The sequence below is a fragment of the Micromesistius poutassou genome (assembly GCF_964030765.1).
Source record: "Micromesistius poutassou genome assembly, chromosome: 1".
NCBI lineage: Eukaryota > Metazoa > Chordata > Actinopteri > Gadiformes > Gadidae > Micromesistius > Micromesistius poutassou.
This window is the reverse complement of record NC_140271.1, coordinates 6,207,247-6,217,246: the sequence shown is the minus strand read 5'-3', so window position 1 is coordinate 6,217,246 and position 10,000 is coordinate 6,207,247.

Sequence of the window (10,000 nt, the reverse complement as noted above, 5' to 3'; positions counted from 1 at the left end):
GAAAAAGAGACTTGATGAAAGCATCGGAAGGAAGTCAAATATTCAAATCGATATGTTTATGGATGATGGAGTGTCACACCGTAGCCTGACGCCATGATTGACACTCACAGGGATGATTGACTGCGTATCAAAATGTATTGAAGCTGTCATCCAGACATCCTGTCTTGATGTACGCGTGTTGTCTGAGCTTCATCAGGACCATGGAGGAGATCTTCATCTCCATATCTCTGTGCCACGCACCACTCCCTGAATCATAAAGCCAGCGACAGACAGCCCTGTCTGCTGGGAGGACTGGAGCTTACTGGGAATCTATGGTGGAAGCATGTGGCTCATCAATGCATTGTCAGCTGGGGGAAGGGGGGGAGACTGCACTGGTAGAGGGGAGAGACACACACAGAGACACACAGAGAGACACACAGAGAGACACACAGAGAGATCATTAATTAACAGAGAGTTAATTGGTTTCATATGTGGTTGGATGGATCAGTGAATGAATGGATGCTGGATGGAGTGATGGACAGATATACAGTGTAGATATGTTTATTGATTGATAGTTATCTGATGGGAGGAGAGAGAGAGACACACACACACACACACACACACACACACACACACACACACACACACAGATAGACGGATGGATCAGGTTCATAATCTTTGTCGTTTTGTTACAAACTCATTTGCTTCCAAGTCCTGGTTGAAGGAAACTATTGAAATCCTGTCTGGTGATGAAGGAGGAGAAAGGAGGAGGGAGGAGAGAGGAGGAGGGAGGAGAGAGAGGAGGAGGGAGGAGAGAGAGGAGGAGGGAGGAGAGAGGAGGAGGGAGGAGGGAGAGTTGATCTCCTGAGCTGGAGAACACGGCCCCACCCCCCGGTTCGTCTCCTCCCAGGGCAACTGGGTCACAGCCCACTGGGGTCACACCGGGGTCACACTGGGTCACAGCCCACTGGGGTCACAGCCCACTGGGGTCACACCGGGGTCACACTGGGTCACAGCCCACTGGGGTCACAGCCCACTGGGTCACACTGGGTCACAGCCCAGTTGCTCCGCCTCTCTGAGGGGTTGCTCCGCCCCTCTGGGGGCTGCGCCGCCCCTCTGAGGGGTTGCTCCGCCCCTCAGGGGTTGCTCCGCCCCTCTGGGGGTTGCTCCACCCCTTAATTGGATTGGTATGCTGCTGCTCCGCCCTCTGAATCTAATGAACAGGGAGGAGTTCATCACTATTGATAGTGAACGTGTGCGTGAACATACACACACACACACACGTTCACACACACATGCACACAAAGCACTCGCACAAAAGAGCATGTGTATCTTTGTGCACTAGATGTGTTTGTTAGTGCAGTAGGTGTGTGTGTGTATGTGTGTGTGTGTGTGTGTGTGTGTATGTGTGTGTGTGTGCACTAGTGTGTGGGGGACGCACACTAAAGATCAGCCGACCAAAAATATCTATCTATATCTATATATCTATGTATATCTATATCTATATATCTATCTATATCTATATCTATATCTATATATATCTATATATCTATCTATATCTATATCTATATCTATATCTATATCTATATCTATATCTATATCTATCTATATCTAAGTGTGAATCCGATCTAAACCTGGGTTGTGTCTGAACTCCCAGCCGGTCAGCGATGAGGGAGCACAGATCTGAGTTCAGCTGATCTGAGTTCAGCTGATCTGAGTTCAGCTGATCTGATCTCAGCTGATCTGAGTTCAGCTGATCTCTGCTCAGCCAGCAGATTCCCCAGGGAGGGGCCGGGCTTCCCTCACCTGCTCTGGACCAATCACAGCGAGGGGTGGAGGTTATCCCTTCTACCCGGCAACAGAGCAGTGCTGGCTCCCATTGCTCAGAGACCGTGGGGGGGGGGGATCCACCGCAGGGTTCAGTACCAGCAGGGTTCAGTACCAACACAGTACCAGCAGGGTTCAGTACCAGCACAGTACCAGCAGGGTTCAGTACCAACAGGGTTCAGCTGCTGTTCAACTCATATTATTATATATTATTATATATTATTATATTATATTTTTATTATTATTATTATTATTATTATTATTATTATTATTATTATTATATTATTATTATTATATTTGTATTATTATTATTATTATTATTATTATTATTATTATATTATTATATTTATAATAAAAACTATTTCAGGATGGAAGAAATTAAGCAGCTGGTGTGTCCCCCCCCATCACTAGATCACCCCCCCTCCCCCCCCCCTCCCTAAAGCTCCAGTGGTGTGTACTCATACTGTGTGTGTGTGTGTGCGTGTGTGTGTTTTCCTGCTCTTTGTATTGACGAGGTCGTTGATGTAACGCCGCTCTGGAGTGATGTTACGCAGCGCATGGATTCAGAAGAACAGCGAGACACAAAGACAGACCTTCAACAGACGGTATTGTTAAACGATAAACTGAGGAGGAAGGAGAAACCTCTTCCTCTCTTCCTCCTCATCCTCAGAAGACCAAGGAGGGGCGTCTGTAGGACTGTTCATTATAGTCTCCCAGCAGAAAGTTTTGGGGTTCTAAGCCCAAAGGCTCCACTACAGCTGTGGTCACCCAGCTGAAGGACGGTGAAACAGTGAGGCTGACCGCTGAGCTCCAAGGAGCCAAGGTCACCTGAAGTCACCTTCCTCTCCTCCATCAATTATTGACGCGTCTGTTGCCTTACAGAGCGCAGAGAGCTTCTGTCCGTGTGACTCCAGGGGGATCGTCTTACCGAGACGCGCACACCAACCTTTGGACAGCGGCTGAGAGGCTCCACTCACAGAGAGCGCTCCCTCGCAACCTGAGACCCACTAGGAGAACATCAACAAGCTCTCTCTCTCTCTCTCTATCTCTCTCTCTCTCTCTCTCGTGCTCTCTCTCTCTATCTCTCTCTCTCTCTCTCTCTCTCTCTCTGTCTCTCTCTGTCTATGTCTCTCTCCCTGCTGGTGGTTATCCACTTGTGTTTTATTTCAGCTCCAGTTAGTAAATTGTGTTTTATTGGCACTAGACTGGATTAAAGAGTTAATGACTCAATATGGTCAACCTGGATTGAGCGGACATGAGTATGGTGAATACATGACATATTCAAAAGGATCCCTTCAGATATTGTCCTTCTATATTAAAACGTCATACCACAAAACCTGTGCAGCTACGCAACAGATGACCTCTCCATGTTTACATGAATCACCTCTGATTGAGGTGGTGTTTACATGAATCACCTCTGATTGAGGTGGTGTTTACATGAATCATCTCTCATGAGTACATGAGGAACAGATCTTCATCAAGAGGTTTATGATGGAGTTGAGAGAGGCTCTTTCTGTGTGGCGCTGTGTTGCTGTGGCACATGTAGGCTATAGTGATGGACGGTAAGACATGTGGTCTCAAGACGCACTCAAAGATCAGCTCCTACAAGTTAGGATGAGTTTTAAAGAGTGAATGTTTGATGTGTTTTTTCGAGAGCGGTCCAGTTTATTTTCATACCAGTGTTTTACAGTTTTAAGTTCTCCAACTGGATTGCTGAATTAACCAAATTGATCACAAATCTAAACGCTCTCACTTCCTCAGCGCAAATATTTGTAACAGATAGAAAGAGAAAAAGTGTGAATGTCCCCATGAGTTAGGAGGGTAGTGGAGGATCTGGAGCTGCCTTATCTCCAAGGTCCTCCGCCGCCGGCCTGGGTCGATTGTTCCAGCACTCTCTGCTGTATGTTTGGTTGTTGTGTGTTTGTTGTGTTGTTTGTGTGTTTGTGTGTTTGTTGTGTTGTTTGTGTGTCCGTGCTGAGGTCAGCTGGAGGTCACCGCTCTCCTCCATCGTCCATGTTGGAGAGGTTCTGTCACACACACACACACACACACACACACACACACACACACACACACACACAGACGTCAGAGACTTTAATGATACACTCCAGCAGCTTAAACACAGCTTGCAGTAAAGCGGAGCAGGAATAGAACAACACAATGTTAGTCACATGACGTCCACCAGCAGCCTCAGCATCATTGGTTCCCAGGGTAATGACCACGCCCCTGTTGCCACACACACACACAAGCATTGTCTGACTTTATTATTGTGTTACTTTGCAGATGCTTTTATCAAAAGGGGCTAGGGTTAGGGTTACTGTTACAGGTTAACATATTGGGTTAGGAGACTGGGCATTACCTTGGGAGTGACTGATTGACGAAAGGCCGGCCCCCCAAGTATATAAGCCTGCCTACTTTCAAGATGGCTGTCTCTCTCTCTCTCACCCTCGAAATGGCAGACGGTTTGTTAACTGGTCTGTTCAATCCGTATGTATTATTTTTGATCTTTGTTGATCTTTGATATTTTATTTTATGGTGGGAGTGGTTGCGTTTTCTTTTCTGTTTCTGTAGCAACCGTCTCATTTTTATGTTAAACAAATATGGCTCTTTTGGGAACTGTCGGGAAGTTCAATACTCAACCTTGAACTAAAACAAAGAAATAAACAAAAATGTTTTTCTTTCCCGAAAATCTGTTTCCTTTTGAGTTATTATGTTAGTTGTTCACACGTTTTAATGTGGGCTCGTAACAGTTACACTAACCCTACCCTACATTGAACCGTCATTGGGGAGCAGGTAGATGCTTCCATATTTAGGTGGTTCCATATTTTGTTCAAGAGCGCCGTGGCTGTGGTCACTGGGGATTGAACCCAGTACCTTTTGACCATGAGTCCAGCATGTCGTTCTGCCACTTTGTTCCACAGGTGTTTCCATCAGGGAGGTCGATTGGAGCAGACGGGTCCATCCTGTCTGCATGGCTTTGTGCTCTGTTGGTTTTCCTGCCTGTCTATCATTAACCTTTTGGAGAGGAGGCATAGGAGACGGAAATGAGTTTCTTTATGCACTAAGAACCATTGACCACCTGCTGTGCCAGTAATAGCTCAGAGAACTTTAAAACAAATGGAATCAAAACACTTGTCAGTTCACAGAACGGTTCTTTAACATTCTTTATCTTTCTTTATCTTTAAAGATGCGTTGAACTTATACAATTGCTGATCACCACTTTCATTGAATTTTGAGTGGTTTAGTCAACGTTGTAACACCTGTGGTGTCCCGGTCAAAAATGACTACCATAGGAAATGAATGGGTGAGCCTAGATTGTGTTCATCCATCAGATAAACACGACCACAAATCCACCACCACACACACACACCATTTCTGTGTCTATTCTTTGGATATTCACTGCAGTTATTCATGTAAACCAGTAGTCTGAGACATTGTTTACAGCTTAAAGGGGAGTTCAATACAATGTGGTGATGATCAATGTTTTGTGTGTATGTAAGAGCAGTTAAAACAGGGTTAGTAAGAGAGGAGAAACGAACACGACTCAAAGGCTAGGATCCTATAGCAGCAGACTGTGGGCATTGGGATTCAAACCCAGGACCTTTCGGCTCGCCACCACCACCTCCACCACCACCACCTCCACCTACACCCCCACCACCAGCACCTCCACCTGTGCCACGCCCTGAGCAGTGATCAGAGGTGAGGACCTGAAAGAGAGCCAGCTGCTGTTCAGTATGCAGCATGATGATTTATGAGAGAGGGGGTGAGGGAGAGAGAGAGAGCCAAAGGTATAGAGGGAGGGAGAGAGAGAGAGAGCCAAAGGTATAGAGGGAGGGAGAGAGGGGGAGGAAGGGAGAGAGAGAGAGCCAAAGGTATAGAGGGAGGGAGAGAGGGGGAGGGAGAGAGAGAGAGCCAAAGGTATAGAGGGAGGGAGAGAGGGGGAGGAAGGGAGAGGAATGAGAGAGACTGTCACTGCCATGCAGATGGGAGGGACTGACAGCCATGATGGATGAAAGGACTCACGGACACGATGACTACATCCACCAAGGACCTTAAGAGAGGAGGAGAGGAGAGAGGAGAGGAGAGGAGAGAGGAGAGGAGAGGTTTGGTTTTCAAAGTCCCTTTATTGCACCATTGCAAAAGAGACAACAGATCACTGTCACATCCTCATTTAAGAGCAAAAAAACCCCCACAAAAACAAAAAACAGAAACCATCCCTAAAATACAACAAACCTGTCAACCAGACACAGAGAATGTGTTTCTCTAATCAAAAACTTACATTCAGCTCTCCGTCCCCCCCCCAAAGAGCATAAAACCCCTCCAACAGCCCATATATGACTGAAACCCTGCATATTGTCCATCATCTTATAGTAAGCATGTTCCACTCTCAGTCGGGCCGTCAGCAGTCCCTTCAGAACCAGCACTGGCTCCACACTACCGACACTCTGAGCCTGGTTCCTGCATGTCAGCCAGATGGCCAACTTAGCAGAGCCAGATAAAAAGTTCACCAATTGTGCCAAGTGTGTACACCCTTCTTCTTAGCACAGTATTTCAGGCCAAAAATAAACAAATCAAAAGAAAAATTCTCCCCTAGACCCTGAAACCACCTTTTTAAAAGCTCAAACAGAGCTGACAAATGAGGACACTAAATAAATGTACAAGGGTCTCATTCTGGGAACAGAAAATGCACTCCTCCCCCAGCTCTGGATCCAGGTGCGCTCTGTATCTGTTCGTAGCTATTGCTCCATGTACAATCCTCCACTGGAGGTCTGCTGTCCGTTTTTCAACGGGCAACTTGTACAGAGACCGCCAGCTGCCCTTCGGGGAAACATCTGGACCAAAAAACTCAGTCCACCTCGACTCCTTCATGCCTGCCAAAGAGCGCAGGTTCAGAACCTTAGAGCAGATTTGATATACTGCCTTCTTCCCTGCATCCTGAAACTTCTCCAGGTGCGGGGTTGTGAGAGACAGCAGCTAACCTCCTCCCTCCTGCCACTCCCCCACAACTGGGGTGATAGACAGAGAGGGGGAACTGTACTCTTCCCCTTTGGTCCACTGGTCACACACCATGCGGTTTTGTGCAAAAACCCTCAGGGGTTGTCGCAGGGCAGCACAGACTTCCTCCACCACTGTTGATTAACCTGATGGAAGTGATGTTGCTTCTCTCTCTCAAGGTGTCCACAGATGTTGCCGTCATCTTCATTAGATGGCCCAGTTTGGTGCAGCCAGCCTCTCTAAAATAGGCTCGCAGGCTGGCAGACTGCAGTGTTTGAGTCTGTATAAGGGTATTAAAAAACAAAGGTTCCTCAAACAGCCACATGCCCAGAGTCTCATTTGTGGTACGTGTGACCTTAAAAATATGCCATGCCTGTAATACCAAGCTATAAAAAGGTGTCAGTCCAGTTAGGTCCACATCCTCAGGTTTTAAAAGGAAAAGCTGTTTATCATAGTCCAATCGCCCAGCTCTCTTCAGCAGCAAATGAGCTGTATCAAACCAGCTTGGGCCGCAATTGTACAGCAGTCTTTGTGCAGTCTGGAGTCTAAAAGAAGCTATTTTTGACTGGATATTGATGAGTCCCTGCCCCCCTTCAGCCACAGGCAGGTAGAGGGCTGCTGCTCGGATCCAGTGCCGGCCAGACCAGAAGAAGTCCAGGATGACTCGCTGAACGTCCTCCATCAGGCCTCTTGGTGGTGTCACAGCAAAAAGTCTATGCCAAAGTGTTGAGGCGACCAAGTTATTGGCAACCAAAACTCTTCCCCTATATGACAACTGGGGTAGCAACCATTTCCATTTAGACAACCGAGCGCACACTTTCTCCTTAACTCCCTCCCAGTTCTTGTTCTGAAACCCCTCAGTGCCCAAAAATACTCCCAACACTTTCAGGCCCTCCTTCCCCCACTCAAGACCTCCAGGCAGACTGGGCACTGTCTGATCTCTCCACTGTCCCACCAACAAAGCCTCACTCTTTGCCCAGTTCACCCGAGCAGATGAGGCCTTTTCGTACAGGGACAGGGTATCCTGCAAACATTTAATATCCCCCTGGCTGGAGACAAAAATATTAACATCATCTGCATAAGCAGAAACGGTAAGTGGACGATCAAGATCAGAGGACCCAGGCAGTGAGAGACCACTGAGCCGACCTCTCAACATGCACAGCAAGGGCTCAATAGCTAGGGTATATAGTTGACCGGAGAGAGGACAACCCTGTCTTATCCCTCGCTGCACAGGGATTGGCCGACTCAGCCCTGCCCCCATTTTCACCATACATTGAGCACCACTATACAATAAACCAATCCAGGCCAGAAAACCATCACCAATGCCAAAAGCCCTGAGTGCAGAAAACAAATAACAGTGATCCACCCTATCAAAGGCTTTCTCCTGGTCCAAAGCAACAATACCAAAATTCACATTCTGGGATCTGCACACATCAATAACAAATTCACAAATTAGGAAAATGTTGTCCATAATTTTCCTGTCAGGAACACAATAGCTTTGGTCTGTCTGTACAAGTATTCCCAGGTTGTCCTTGAGTCTGTTCGATAAGGCTCTGGAAAGCACCTTATAGTCCGTGCAGAGGAGAGCAACCGGCCTCCAGTTTTTAAGTAAGGCCAGGTCTCCTTTCAGGGAAAGCACAGCTCGCTGGCAGGAGACAGGAAGAGATCCTGTTCTAAAACCCTCCAATAAAACACTGTGCAAATCAGGTCCAAGAGTATTCCAGAACCGCTGGTAAAAGTCAGTGGAGAGACCATCAATTCCTGGTGCCCGTCCTGATGCCATCCGATTAACAGCGACTGTCAACTCCTCCAGGGTCAGCTCAGAGTCCAGAGCAGCTTTCTCACCCGGGATGAGCTGAGGAAGCCCCTCCAGGAGCTCCTCGCGGCACTCCATGCTGCACTGTTCTGCCCCAAAGAGGTCAGCGTAGAAGCTCACTGCATGGGTCCTCATCTCCCCCGGACTGGTGGTCACTCTGCCTCCAAGAAACTTAAGGCAGGTCATCTGGTTCCTCTGTGCCACCGATCTCTCCAGATTAAAAAAGAAAGAGCTCGGGCCATCCATGTCCTTTAGCTGGAGGAAACGAGACCTGACAAGAGCTCCCTTCATTCTATCCTGCAGGAATAAGCTCTCTTCTCCTGCAGCAGATGACCCGTGGTGGGATCCAAATGTCTATGTAACCCCTCTTCAATGTTCCTAATACTGACTTTAAGCTCCTGAACTGCTGCCTTTATATTAGCAGTCGAGTGGGAGGTATACTGCTGGCAAAAAACGCAAATTTGGGCCTTCCCAACTTCCCACCACAGCTTCAAAGAAACAAAATCCGCTTTTCTAGTTTTCCACTGCTGCCAAAAACTCTCAAAGCTTTGACAGAAAGTACGGTCCTGCAGAAGTCTATTGTTAAAAGACCAGTAGGACTTAACCCTTTCGCCTGGTGAAAATATCAAATCTATACTGACAAAGTGGTGGTCAGTGAAGCCAACTGGACTTACGTTGCTGTGGACTAATCTGGAGCTGAGACTTTTGGAGATGTAAATCCTATCCAGTCTAACTGCACTCACCCTGCCATTGCCGACCCTCACCCATGTGTATTGTCTGGTTTGTGGATATTTGACCCTCCATGTGTCTAACAGATACAGGTGTGTGATGATGCTGTGAAGGCTCTGAGATGACTGTGGGTGAGGTTCTTCACTTGTCCTGTCTACAGTAAAGTCTAGAGTGCAGTTGAAATCCCCACCAATGATAAATTGATCCTGATGGTACTTTCTTACCTCATTTTTTTACTCTTTCTGTGCCTTGATTTGGAGCATATATGTTAACAAAGCAGACCACAGAGCCCTCTATTTCTGCCCTTACAATCAACAGCCTGCCCTTCACCACTTCAGTAGATGATAGTACAGTTACATCCACATTTTTTCTAAGCAGAACAGCTACCCCTGCACTAAGGTTGGTGCCATGGCTAAAGGTGCACAAACCATCCCACCATAAACCCCAATCTGTCTCGTCTGCTGGATTAGTATGTGTCTCTTGCAGAAACAGCACATCAACCCTTTTTTGCGTAGCGACTTCAGAAATTAATGCCCTTTTGTGTCTGTCTCTCCCACCATTGATGTTCAAAGATCCTATCTTGAGGCTCCCCATATAGGTCAGAGAAAAAGAAACAGATAAGATGAACAAAGCAGAAAACAATTGAAAAGAGGA